This window comes from Pyrus communis, chromosome 8 (genome assembly GCF_041283825.1).
Source record: "Pyrus communis isolate YQ-2024b chromosome 8, ASM4128382v1, whole genome shotgun sequence".
Lineage (NCBI taxonomy): Eukaryota > Viridiplantae > Streptophyta > Magnoliopsida > Rosales > Rosaceae > Pyrus > Pyrus communis.
The window spans coordinates 3,944,072-3,956,344 of record NC_142572.1 but is presented as its reverse complement, the minus strand read 5'-3'; the positions used below and the strand labels follow the sequence as shown (position 1 = coordinate 3,956,344).

General features: G+C 39.8%; 1 pseudogene across 1 annotated transcript in view; it reads right to left on the bottom strand.

Moving 5' to 3' along the window:
• Window positions 1-759: 759 nt before the first annotated feature.
• LOC137716774 (uncharacterized) overlaps window positions 760-12,273 on the bottom strand; it is a 99,857-nt pseudogene continuing 88,343 nt past the window's right edge. The window contains exons 3-4 of the transcript XR_015965628.1: window positions 4,271-4,696; window positions 760-1,934 (exon numbers count right to left, since the gene is read on the bottom strand). The product of XR_015965628.1 is annotated as an uncharacterized LOC137716774 (transcript). The remainder of the gene's footprint in view (window positions 1,935-4,270; window positions 4,697-12,273) is intronic.

Below are 12,273 nucleotides of genomic sequence, written 5' to 3'. Positions count from 1 at the left end.
ATATGGTTGGAGTCCTTGTGTAATTGTATATAATATTATTATTCGAAGAATAAGCCGTCCTACAGCCGTCAAGCCGTCCTACAGCCGTCCTACCTTGTCCTACCTACACACTAGGACGGCTACCTTGTCCTCTACAGCCGTCCTACCTTGTCCTACCTACACACTAGGACGGCTACCTTGTCCTACCTACACATTTGTATCATGTATATATATCCTTGTAATCTTGTAGAGAAAAATTAATGAGAAAAAGCATTCTCTTCCATATTTTCCACAAAACATTCTCTTCCATATTTTCTACAGACATCTAATTAGTCATTTACAAGATTCGAACCTAAAACGTCTCACTTACAAGTGAAGAGGAATATCACCAGATCGTAATAATTAAGTATATCAACGTTTGTAGGTTGAACTCGAGCGCCAACATGTGGTCCAAGGCTGAGATGTGTTGGGCACATTGGTCCAAACACGTCTGTTAAACATGACACATTTTTCGCGGTATAAATTTTACCGGTCACCCTTGAAGATGCAGAGAACCTCACCATTCAGTTAGATTAAATCAAAGTTTTTTTTTCTTCTTCTTCGAACGAATAAATTCACTAACATTTTAGATCAAAGGCATCCTATTACCCAACTGTTCTTCTCTAAATGCATCCCACATACCTCATATGGACAGACCATTCAAGTCAAATACCTATCCAAATACCTTTTCTTTGGCCTGAAATAACTATCAAAATACTTGCAAAAAGAGCATTGGTGGCCTCACGACTTACAATCTTCAACAAGGCTTCTTGTGACACATTTATCCCCTTAAACTGGAGGTGTACGCCGCAGCCTTTTTGCAGCGGGTTGCTCTAGCGACTCGGGCATCAGACCATCATCAGGCGTTGGTCCATCGGACATTTGAACATCATCATCACATGAGACTGTCCTGTTGTCTACCATATCGGAGTCTTGATCCATTTGTACATCAGGATTTTCTTGGCACGAGGGAATTGGAGCCGCTTCCTGCACCATGCCGTGGTGTTCAGAAGCTCCATTTCTGTTGCCATCTTGCACCTTATCATGGTCCTGAAAGCCACCATTTTCGTTGCCATCCTGCACCTCATCATGGCCTTGAGAAGCTCCATTTTCGTAGCCATCAAGCACCTTATCATGGTCTTGAGAAGCTCCATTTTCGTAGCCATCAAGCACCTTATCATGGTCTTGAGAGCCTCCAATTTCGTTGCCATCCTGTACCTTATCATGGTCTTGAGAAGCTCCATTTACGTTGACATCATGCACCTTATCATGGTCTTGAAAACCTGTAGTTTTGTTGCCATGATGCAATCTATCATGGTCTTGAGAACCTCTATTTTCGTTGGCATCCAGCACTATATCATGGTCTTGGGAACCTCCATTTTTGCCATCATGCACCTTACCATGGTCTTCAGAACCTCCATTTTTGTTGCCATCATGCACCTGATTATGGTCTTGACAACTTCCGTTGCCATCATGGAAAGCATCATGGTCTTGAGAATCTCCATTTTCGTTCCCGTCATGCACATGATCTTGAGAACCTTCTAATTCTATAATGGAAGCGTCCTGTATCTTGCTTGGAGCAGAAACAAGGACATCTATTAAACATGTGACGTTTTCCACAGAATGAGAATGGTTTACATCCATTTCTTCTTTCTGACTCGAACCCAAACCTTCCCCAACTGGATGGTTCTCAATGACCGCTATATATTCAGATTGGTCAGAGACACACATTGATAGTTTAGGGGATGAATCAGTGTTTCCATTTTCCGCTTGCGCCAAGTTAAAGTCAGTCTCAACGCCATAAGCTCTTGATGTATGCTCAATGTCACAAGTTTGAGATGTAATTCCAGTTATTTGCTGAAAACCAGAGTCTCCTGTAGGCAAAAAGCGAACTGCTCCCCAGTTTTGGTGTCGTCCTGTAATGAAACAAATGGTAAGTGCAAGTATTGTACTCTCTTAAAACGAAACTATGTAAAATGATCCATTTACAATACATTTTTTGTCCTATATAGTTCTCTGCCCATAAGGGAACCAAAAACCAAAAAAACAAAAACAAAGTGTACCAGCCTGCATCACAGGTCTACATAAATCTGCGATTTTTTAATAATGATAGAAATGATTCTCAAAGTATTTACTGGTTAAAAGAAAATTAAAACCCAAATTAAAATGAGATATGTTGGAAGCATGGTCCTTGAATTGAAAATATGTGAGTAATGGTGTTCGAACTTATCACAACTGATAGCATTTTTAGTACCTGCACAAATAGGGTTAAAATCACTGAAAATACTTGCTAGAATACAAGGTAATTGTAGTATAAATGCTCTTGCAAGGTCGTTGTCCTAAAAAATTGTTTGACTAATTTGTAATTAAACTAACTCTTAATTAATTATTAAAATAGATTTTATCAAAGATTTGAGATTTATGAATTTGAAAAGATTAGATAAACAATAAAAGAAATTGGAAATTTGGAAATAATGGCAGCAAAGAAGAAAAACATTTTTAAAATTAACAATTTAGAGAAATCTAGGGTTTAGCCGTCACAATCCTATGCAATTCTATCAATTACTTATGAATTTCCACATATATGCTTTGAAGGTTAGGTTTTCCTAATGCATATTTTCCTTGTGATGTTCAAGCGAAAACGTATATCTAACATGCAATCCGTCTGTGATGTTCAAATCAAATATAAACATGTAAGACTCATTAAGTTTCGTGAAAACCCTTTGAAAAACCATGTAACCCTTAAGAGTGTGATGTTCGCCTTAAGTGAACTTACAATTACAATCACAATAAGCCCTCCTCAATTTCAGGGTGATGTTCCAACATAAATTGTATCAAATTACTTATCTAAATATCCTAATGGTGATCAATCATTAAAATATATAGATAGTTTTAATCGCGGTGATTAATAATTCAAAGCAAGCATGCATCCATTCATAAGAAAATTAATAAAATCACATATTCATGCTAAGACTCATGGCGCAAAGGAATTAGTTACACATAATCATAATAAAAATCAAAGAAAATATCATTAGAGTGAATAAGAATGAAAGCACCTTGGAGTAGAAAATCTGAAAGCCTTTGAAAAACCCTAGCAATTCTTCTGTCTTCAAAGTTGCATAAAAGAAAGCGTATCCACAAAATTGTGGCCGGCCAAAATCTTATACCCTACGCCTAAACCACAATCCCCAAGAACCAGGTCTTTTATTCCAACTAGGAAACCAAATAATAAGGAAATATCTTTAAAAAAAAAAAGTCCTAATTAAGTTAGGAGAATCTGCCAAGCAATTGTCCAGCCACGTTTTAGCCTCAAATATCCTCCAAATATGGCCCACGTTGTTTTGAAGATCAAGACGTTCTAAACACATCTCCAGAAGGTCACGAACCCATCCGAGGTTATTATGGGCTCCAAAAACGCACTTCAAGCCCAAAACGTCACTATTTCAGCACTGCACATCGCTCCTTTATTTTATTGCCAGAAAATCACCGCTAGGTAGAAAAATTCCAAATTTTGATACGATCAAGCCAAGTGACTCACAAACATCCTCCAACTGGAATTACTCCAACATTCATCCATTTGACCATGTTTTGCTTCAGAGGAAGTTGAAAGTCCTATATTAGAAATACAATTCAAAGTGTCAAAATTCTTCCAAAATATTAACTAAAATATACTAAGAATAGGGTTAAAGATATAATATAAAATCTACTCATCAACAACGTGGACCAATAGTCCTTTTGGGTAACTCCATTAGAACTTCCCTACCTTAATTGCACTTTAAATGTTTTAGTTTGAAGAAATTTTTTAACGAAGTTACCCAAAATGATCATTGCTCCATGTTGTAACATGTTTAGGGACAAATACTAACAGATTTTTAGTTTGGAGACCAAAGCTCCAATTAGACCAAATGTAAGAGACCAAAGCTCCAATTAGGCCAAATGTAAGGGACTGATACTCCAATTTCTCTTTTAAAAAAAAAAAAAAACAAAAAAAAAAAAAAAAAGAAAAGAAAAGAAGACAATCATTTAAAAGTAGTTTTTAAGCAAAAGATGTAAACAAAACCTATAACATGGCGTTTCCAATACCTCTCTCCCAAACACACACATGAACTAAAAAGCAACACCCAAAAGAACTCCAAAGCCCAAAAGCCAACATTAATCATGCTCATGCTTTTCAATCCCAACTTTTCAATCCCAACTATCTAATAGTAAAAACGAATATTGTTCCCAACAGAACAAGAATAAATCATGTTACCTCCATCAGTGATATAGCTCCATTAAGACGGTAAAAAGATGATTTTTGTTCAAATGATTGATATTCTCCAAAGAGTGAGGCGGGGGTGGCTCCTGGCTCTAAAAGTTCCTGGAGAACCAAGCCTGCATCATTAACACACTCAGAACTCCTTAGAGAAGATGAGGATAATAGAGTAATTTCAATTCCCTGGCCTGCTTGAGAACTTGACATATTTTCTTGGCAAGCTACAGCAGGACCACATCTTCCTGAAAAAGGCTGCAAACTAGTTTCATGCTTGTTACATTCTGGAAACTTAGCCTGGTCTTCGTCACTAGAAGCTGCTGAAGAGACTCACCGACAATGATCTTCAAGTAGCTCAAAAATTAACATTTGAATAAGGGTACGCTTGAGAGATGCCTCGGACGGAAGAAACCAATTTGCATTAAGCTGGCAACAGAAATTGTGATTTTGCATAACAAAAATTTGAAACATAAAGCTTGTAATTAAATTAAAGGAGGATCATAATTAAAGGTACGAGTTTTATGCACAGAAACCCCATTTAAAATCCCAACATTTGTGTTTGGGCAGGATTTCTGGACCTGGTCCCTTGCACAGCTCTCCAAGGAAATGGCTCTTTCTTGCTTGTCGGGCAAGATCTTGCTGTTTGGTGTACTGCAAGATGAGTTTATAGTTAGTTTGAAAGGTGCCCTTGTGGGGCCTTTGGTGTAGGCCTTGAGGCTCACAATCAAAACTAACAAGGATCTGGGCATGCCACTGTTATCTTTATAACAGATTGTTGAATGGAAGTGAGTTAAGTTGGTTACTTGTGTCCCACGTTACTTAGACTTCTTGTTTATCAAAGGATTGTCACAGATGGGTTAAGTCTGCATTAAATTCTTTTCTTGCCTTTTAAAGAAGGACTTTTAATTCATAGTTTTGTATGTCCGAAATGAAGGGGGTTCAAGGCCCTTCCAACAGTCTTCTTGATAAAAGTTTACTTTAATGAAAACACGCTTAATAACTTAACTAGATTCGAACATAAATGGAACTCTTAAGTAGAAAACAGTTGAAAGTGACTTAAATACATGAAGGAAAGTACATTAAACGACAGATCTACTAAATGTAAGTACAAAGAAGAGAGACTCAGGCAAGATTTAACCTTGTCGGGCAAGGTTCAACTTCTTGCAGCCACCTCTCTTTGTGTTTACAAGGGTTTGTATGCGGTGAGGGATGAAAAGTAAATAGGTTTTACTAGAGGGAATCGATACTACAACACTAAGGGAAGGTAACAGAGCTTCTAATCTTGACAAAAGATGGCTTTCTATGAGGGAACTATAGCTAAAAGGGACTGGATCTGAACAAAATTTAGCTTTTTGGGTACGAACTGGCTTGAGAGCAGAGTTTGTATGTCTTTTGATTGGTTGGTTGAGTGTCCTTATCTCTTGTGCATGTCTCAACATTTATAGACAATTTGGCCCGACTGTCTCAACTCTGCCTTTAGCTGATAACTTTCGGAGGGTAGTGAGTCATCACTTATTTACTTGTCATGCCCTTGAAAAGTGCTTTTTGGCTGGTGGTGAGTTGTTCTTTATCACCCATCACTTCAATCATAGGCATGTGGCCTATGCTTTGGTTGAAATGGCTCTCAATTTACTTCGAGCCTCTCAGGCAAGTCTCCCTTTGCTTTTGCATCTTTGGGCCTTCATTGTTACAAAGTCCAATGTTAAATATAAGCCCAAACAGTGCCCCCTTTAATCATTGTCAAGTCTGTTAACCGAGACATTAATAATGATTAAAATTAAAATTAACCGAATGCTTTAACTTGGGACGCTTGCTATTTATTCAATTGTTTTCGAGTAAACCTTTGCACTAACCCACAATCTCAAACGTCAACTAAATGTCCGTTAAATAACTTCCATTTAAATTTCTTCGGCCATCACTTCCAGCAAATCCATTGATAAAGATTTTACCACCTGCCAAAATAGGGATAAAAACACACAAAATACTTGCAAGAGAACAAGGTAGTTGTAGTATAAACGGCTCAAGCAAGGTCGTTTCCGCAAGGATTGAATGAATAATTTATGTAAATACCAAATCTTAATTAATTATTTAAAAACAAAGATTGGAAAAAGTTGATTTTATGACCTAGAATATTAAAAACGAATTTTAAATTAAAACAAATAAATAAATTGACAAAGTAATGAAAACAAAAGAAAATAGTTTTGAAAACCAAATTGTAAAAACCTAGGGTTCCGCCGTCCCCTTAATAATCCTATGTAGATTTACCAATTACTTATGAATTACCCATGCAACATTGAAGGTTAGGTTTTCCTTATGCATATTCTACTTGTGGCATTTAAGCTAAAACGTATATCAAACATGCAATCCGTATGTGGCATTCATATCAAATATAAACATGCATGACTCATTACGCTTTGTGAAAACCCTTTGAAAAACCTTGCAACCCCTAAGATATGGCATTCGCCCTAGGTGAAATTACAACTATCAATCACAAGAAGCAATACTCAATTCCCCGGTGGCATTCCGACCGAATTGCATTCGATTACTTATCTAAACATCCTAATGGTAGCTAAGCATTAAGATATAGAGACAGTTTAAAGCACATTGATTAATAATTCAAAGCATGCATGCATAATATCATAAGCAATTAAATAAAAACTACGTATTCATGCTAAGGCTCAAGGCATCGCCCTAGCAAATGAAAATTAGCTACGAACAACCATAAAACAAAATATTATTAAAAACATGGATAGAAAACACCTTGAAAATAAACTTGAATCGTCAAAAGCAATTCTCCAAATAGTGCGTGCGTTCTCCTCCAATGTTGCCTAAAAAACCCTAATGGCTAACAAGCCTTATTTATACTACTCTAATTAAAATCCTCCTAGTAAAAGGTCTTAGAATAAAACTAGGAAACCTAATAAATTGAAATAAAATAGGAAACATAATCCTAAATTAACTTGGTAAATTCGCCCAAAAATCTGCACAACCACGTTTTGGACCCAAATCAGCTCCAAAACTGGCCCAAAAATAATTGTGTTTAAAGCTGGAACTATTCTGAACAATTCTCCAAAATGCCACGAAACCATCTGAGGTCATCTTGGGCTCCAAAAACTCAGTTTAAGCCCAGAAACATCACTTTTCAGCAACGCGCACTGCATCTTTATTTGATTGCCAGAAAATAACCGCTTGGTAGAAAAATCCCAAATTTTGATACAAAGATGGAAAGAGACACATGAACGTCCTCCAATTTGAATCACTCCAGAATTTTTCCATTTGATCACGTTCTACTCCAGAGGAAGTCGAATGTCCTATGTTGAAAATATAAAGCAAAGTATCAAAATTCTACCAAAATAATCAATAAACTAGTACTAAAAATAGGGTAAAATATATAATATAATATTGACTCATCATCCATCTCTCTGAATTTCCAGAATTCTCTAAACTATTGCATTCTCAACCCTTTCTTACTCTTTTGCTTCAACCATGGCCTCTAAATCAAACCCTGCATACGAGTCCGGAGAGGGAATCGTCAATCTACACCGCCGTCTCAATGGTCTTCATCGCTCTCAGGCTAACCTGAACCTGTTCATTTTCTTCAAAGAGGGAAACGTACACTCCATGGGGCTGCCTGGATTGCCCGAGTCCCAATTGCAGTGGAGAATAACATGCCCACTGCCAATTGGTTCACCCCCAACCCCAATTCCACCGAGGCCAGGATTTCTGCCTCCAAGTGGTCGAATTCCAGAAGGTGCTTCCCTTTGATGAAGGACGAGGCTTGGTCATAGTGGGTGGATAAGCTTGAGCCCATCTAGAAGCAGAAATGGATGGAAATGGCATATACTAGCTTATCATGATGTCCAGGGTCACTGTCTCAGCCAAGCCTGACCTTATGGCCACTGCACTCATTTTCTGGAACTACGGGACTAATACATTCGACTTCAGAATAGATCCCATGACTCCCAGAGTCTTGGACAAGGCTTAGGTATTCAGCCTGAGGCCCTCGGGTAGGTATGTGGATGTCACACACCATTGGTCCTCTTTCTTTCGCTCGACAGCTGAAAGCTCAGATGCCTTCGAGTCAATCACCCACTTGGAGTACAATTTCTCCACGTTCGAGAGTGATAAGACGTCGTTCGAGGGCTTCATTCCCTTCGCGAAGAAAATGTTCAGCCCGTCTTCTCCTACTGCAAATAGGGCCCAGGAACACATGTACTTCATCCTTTACTGGTTGAACAAACATGTGTTCCCTGACAAGTCGAAGGAAGTGAAGCTGGAGTGGATCCCTTTGGTGGAGGCACTGCATTCATTCGACGATGTTGCCACGGGGCCCTTCATCCAAGCACACATCTACTACCTTCCCCACAAAATGACCAAGGGTGAGCCATTCAAGACGAACGTCAATAGGGCCATCTAGATGGTGCAACTTTGGCTCCAATGGTACTTCCCCGACTTTCGAACAACTAACCTGAAATTCCTCAAGGGCTCCAGCCCTTATCTTGGCAGAGGCTCTCATCATCAACCATTTTACACTCATCTGCCTTTATTTTTTCAGAGTCTGTCGGACTCAGGCAGATTTAGAGTGGGGTGCCTCTGTGCTCAGGAGGTACCTCTGGTTCTCTGACCAAATTTTCCAAGATTTATTCGGGGAGGATGTCAGAAGCTTGTGCAAAGAGAAATTCATCAGCTGCATCCAAAAGATGGACCTGGCTTGAGGAGTCAGCAGTGACAGAGTTGGGTATGAGTAAGGGCTAGAAGTTTACCACCCCAACGTCTGTGGTATACAACTAGGGTTTAGGCAGGCAATCCCAGTGCATTTCTTCGAGATTATTCATTATGGGACCTCATATCGCCTCCGCTCTCCCTCTGAGGTGACTTTTCGGGGAACTCGGCACAACCTCGAAGTGATGAGCAGGATTGCTCATAAGCTCGTGGCCTTGAACTTCGAGTGCACTTCCCAATTCACCACTTGGTAGGAGGCCAAGTGGTCAAAAAAGTATGATAGGGACATTAAGGAAGCCCCCAATCAACTCTTTGGGCAAGTCTTCTTCAAATATCTCCCTAAGAATAATGAATTCGAGAACTGGAAGGAGGCAATCAACCAAAAGAACCAGCTTCTACTAATAGGTAAATCACATTGCTTTTATCTTCCTTTTCTAGATGATGTTTTGTAGTCTATGGTTAGCTAACCCCTTTTTATGATTTACAGCCCAAGGCAACATTGAAGAAGTGGATATCCACTGCGGAAGCAGCAAGGCAATGAGGTTGCATATGCCTTGGTTCTCCAAGAAGCTGCTGCGGAAGCAGCAAGGCAATGAGTAAGTTTCAGCTAAGATACCGGGGATGCTAGGGACATCTCGGAGCTCTTTAGTGAATCAGAGGCCGATGTTGGGCCTGAAGTAGAGACAAGGGCCCCTCGTTGGGCTTGTAATGGAATCTTTGGAATCTGAGCTTGAGGAGAAGCCCCAAGCTCAGCTTGCCTTACATGGCTGTAAGTAATGCAACTATGAATCTCATGGAGAGTTCGATTCTGACTCAGGATGAATGTTGGCGGCATGCTTAACACATGCAAGTTGGACGGGAAGTGGTGTTTCCAGTGGCAGACAGATGAGGAACGCGTAAAAACCTGCCCTTGGGAGGGGAACAATAACTGGCTCTAAACCCTCTTCTGTCCATCTAGTTAAAGTGGGTAGGGAAAAACAGAAGTCTTCTAGTAAGTGACTCCATCTTGACTTTTTTCTTTTTCAATTTTGGTTTTGCTAAGTTCTGAACTAATTCCCTATTTCGTCTTGTAATCAGGACCCCAAGCCACTGAGAAACCTGCCCCCACTCCTAAAGAGGCGTAGCTGGGTGCAAAAGTGAAACAAGAAGACAAATAGGTCATCGCTAAGTCTTTGTTGTTTTCTTGAAATATGATACCAGAGCAGAGGGAACTTCCCAGTTTGAGCCTTCTTCTTTTCCTGCCTGATCGGTGCATCTCGGGCCAAGCCCTCAGAGGTATACTATTATCTCTCAACACTGGTCAAGTTGTGTTTTTTTTTCTAAGTTTCAAAACTAACACTTACTTCTATTATTTTCCAGGCAAGGGGTGGTGCATCTACACCTCAAGTCGGGTAAACCTCAGGCTCTACCTCTTCCATTCCTCATTCGGCTATGGTGGTGACTCACACTTTCCAGTTTAATCCAACAACTGGGGAGATGTTTCACTACATGAAGGATGACATCACCTCTATAAGTCATTCTTCCTTCTCCGGTTCTTCTTTAAATTTTCTTTTCCAGTTCTTGGTTAACTTACAATCTGTAATGTCTTTTGCTAGTCTTCTCTAGTGCACGAGACCATCCATCAATCAGCAATAACTTTTGGGGAACCCATAGTCCCTGAGATACCTATTGTCTCAAAGGTAACTAGCCCTATAACTCATCAAGCTCTCTCTTAGGCCAGGCAACCTACTTCTCCCAAGGCAGCAGCAACAACAGAGGTTCCTCATCCCAAAGCTCAAGGTTCAGCTTAGGTATATAAGTTTTTTCTTTTCTGCTCTTTCTTTAGTTTAGTTATAGACCAAGCCACCAACTTACTCTTCTCTTGTTTTAAAACAGCCTTTTGGGGAGGGCTTGTGCAAGTCTCTTCAGTCCACAGTGCTTAAGGTTATCCTTCCTCAACCTCCCAAAGCTTCTAGAGTCACAAGGATCCCTATTCCTAGGCCTAGGAAGACAACTGTGACTGAGGCTCCTCCAACCATCTCACCTAAGGCTGCCTCCACTGATGCTGCCTCTGGGGTGCTGGATTAATGCCTCCTCCCTTAGCATTCGTTCCTGCCATGGCTTTTTTGCCTAAACTCGTCAGGGAGTTCGAGCAAATCAGAACAAAGCTGAGGTCTCCAAGGCATCTCTTTGAGCCTCAACGTTTTCGAGATCTGCGCAAAGTTTTCCAGGAGTGAATACAGAGGGACCTCACGGTACAAGGCTCAACAAGGTACTTCAGGATACTGAGAAAAGCCTCACTGAGTTGTTCAAGGCTCAACAAATGTCGAAGGTCCAATATGAGTCTTTGTACTTTTTCTTCGAGAATTTGAGGGATCAGCATCTTTAGGTTGAAAGGCAAGCCAACCGAGTAAAGTGTTACAAGGAGAAGAGCAAATGGCCCTATCGAGCAAGCTCTACCAAAAGATTGAAGAAGTAAAGAGGGTTAACCAAGATGTAGAGGACTTTAAAGCCCAACTAGCCAACAACAACATCGCCTTGGAAAAACCAAGCCGAATTTTCACTATCATGCAAACCTATCACTCTAGGATAGCTGCTTTAGCTAGGGATGTAAACTTGCTAGGCTAGGATTTTTGTAACCTTTTTCCATTATAAATGAAAAGATCATTTGTACTTCACTTTTCACTTGTCCATTTACACTTAACTATTTTAAATAAATAAAAAGGGCTCCAACACTTCTCCCAGTGTTTAGACTTCATCAATATAACAATCTGCAACATCCCACAAAGTTGGGTGATACTTCTTTAAAAACTTAGTATCACTGGATGTCTTTGCAAGTTTCCTTCTAAATCTACCATGTAGTACCCTCCTCTATCTAACACTTGGTTGATAAAGAAAGGGCCTTCCCACATGGGACTCCATTTCCCAAAACCTCTAACTTGAGCTCCCAATGGTAGAACAACCTTCCATACCAACTCGTCTTCCATAAAGGTTTTCAATTTCACCCTTTTGTTGTAAGCTCAAGCAACATCCTTTTTTCCTTCCTAGATCTTGTTTAAGGCTTCAATTAGGGCCACATCCAAATCTTCAATCCCTTGACACATGGCATGGATGAATTATTCATTATGTAGGCCCAACTAGTTTTGAAGTCCCACAGAACTTACATTGATCTCCATGAGGAGTACAACATCTTGCCTAAAGCTTAATGCATAAGGGGTTATCCCAGTTCCTACCCTCTTTGAGGGTCTGTAAGCTTAAAGAGTTTCTCCCAACTTCTCGTGGCATTTTTCTAGGCTAGCTGC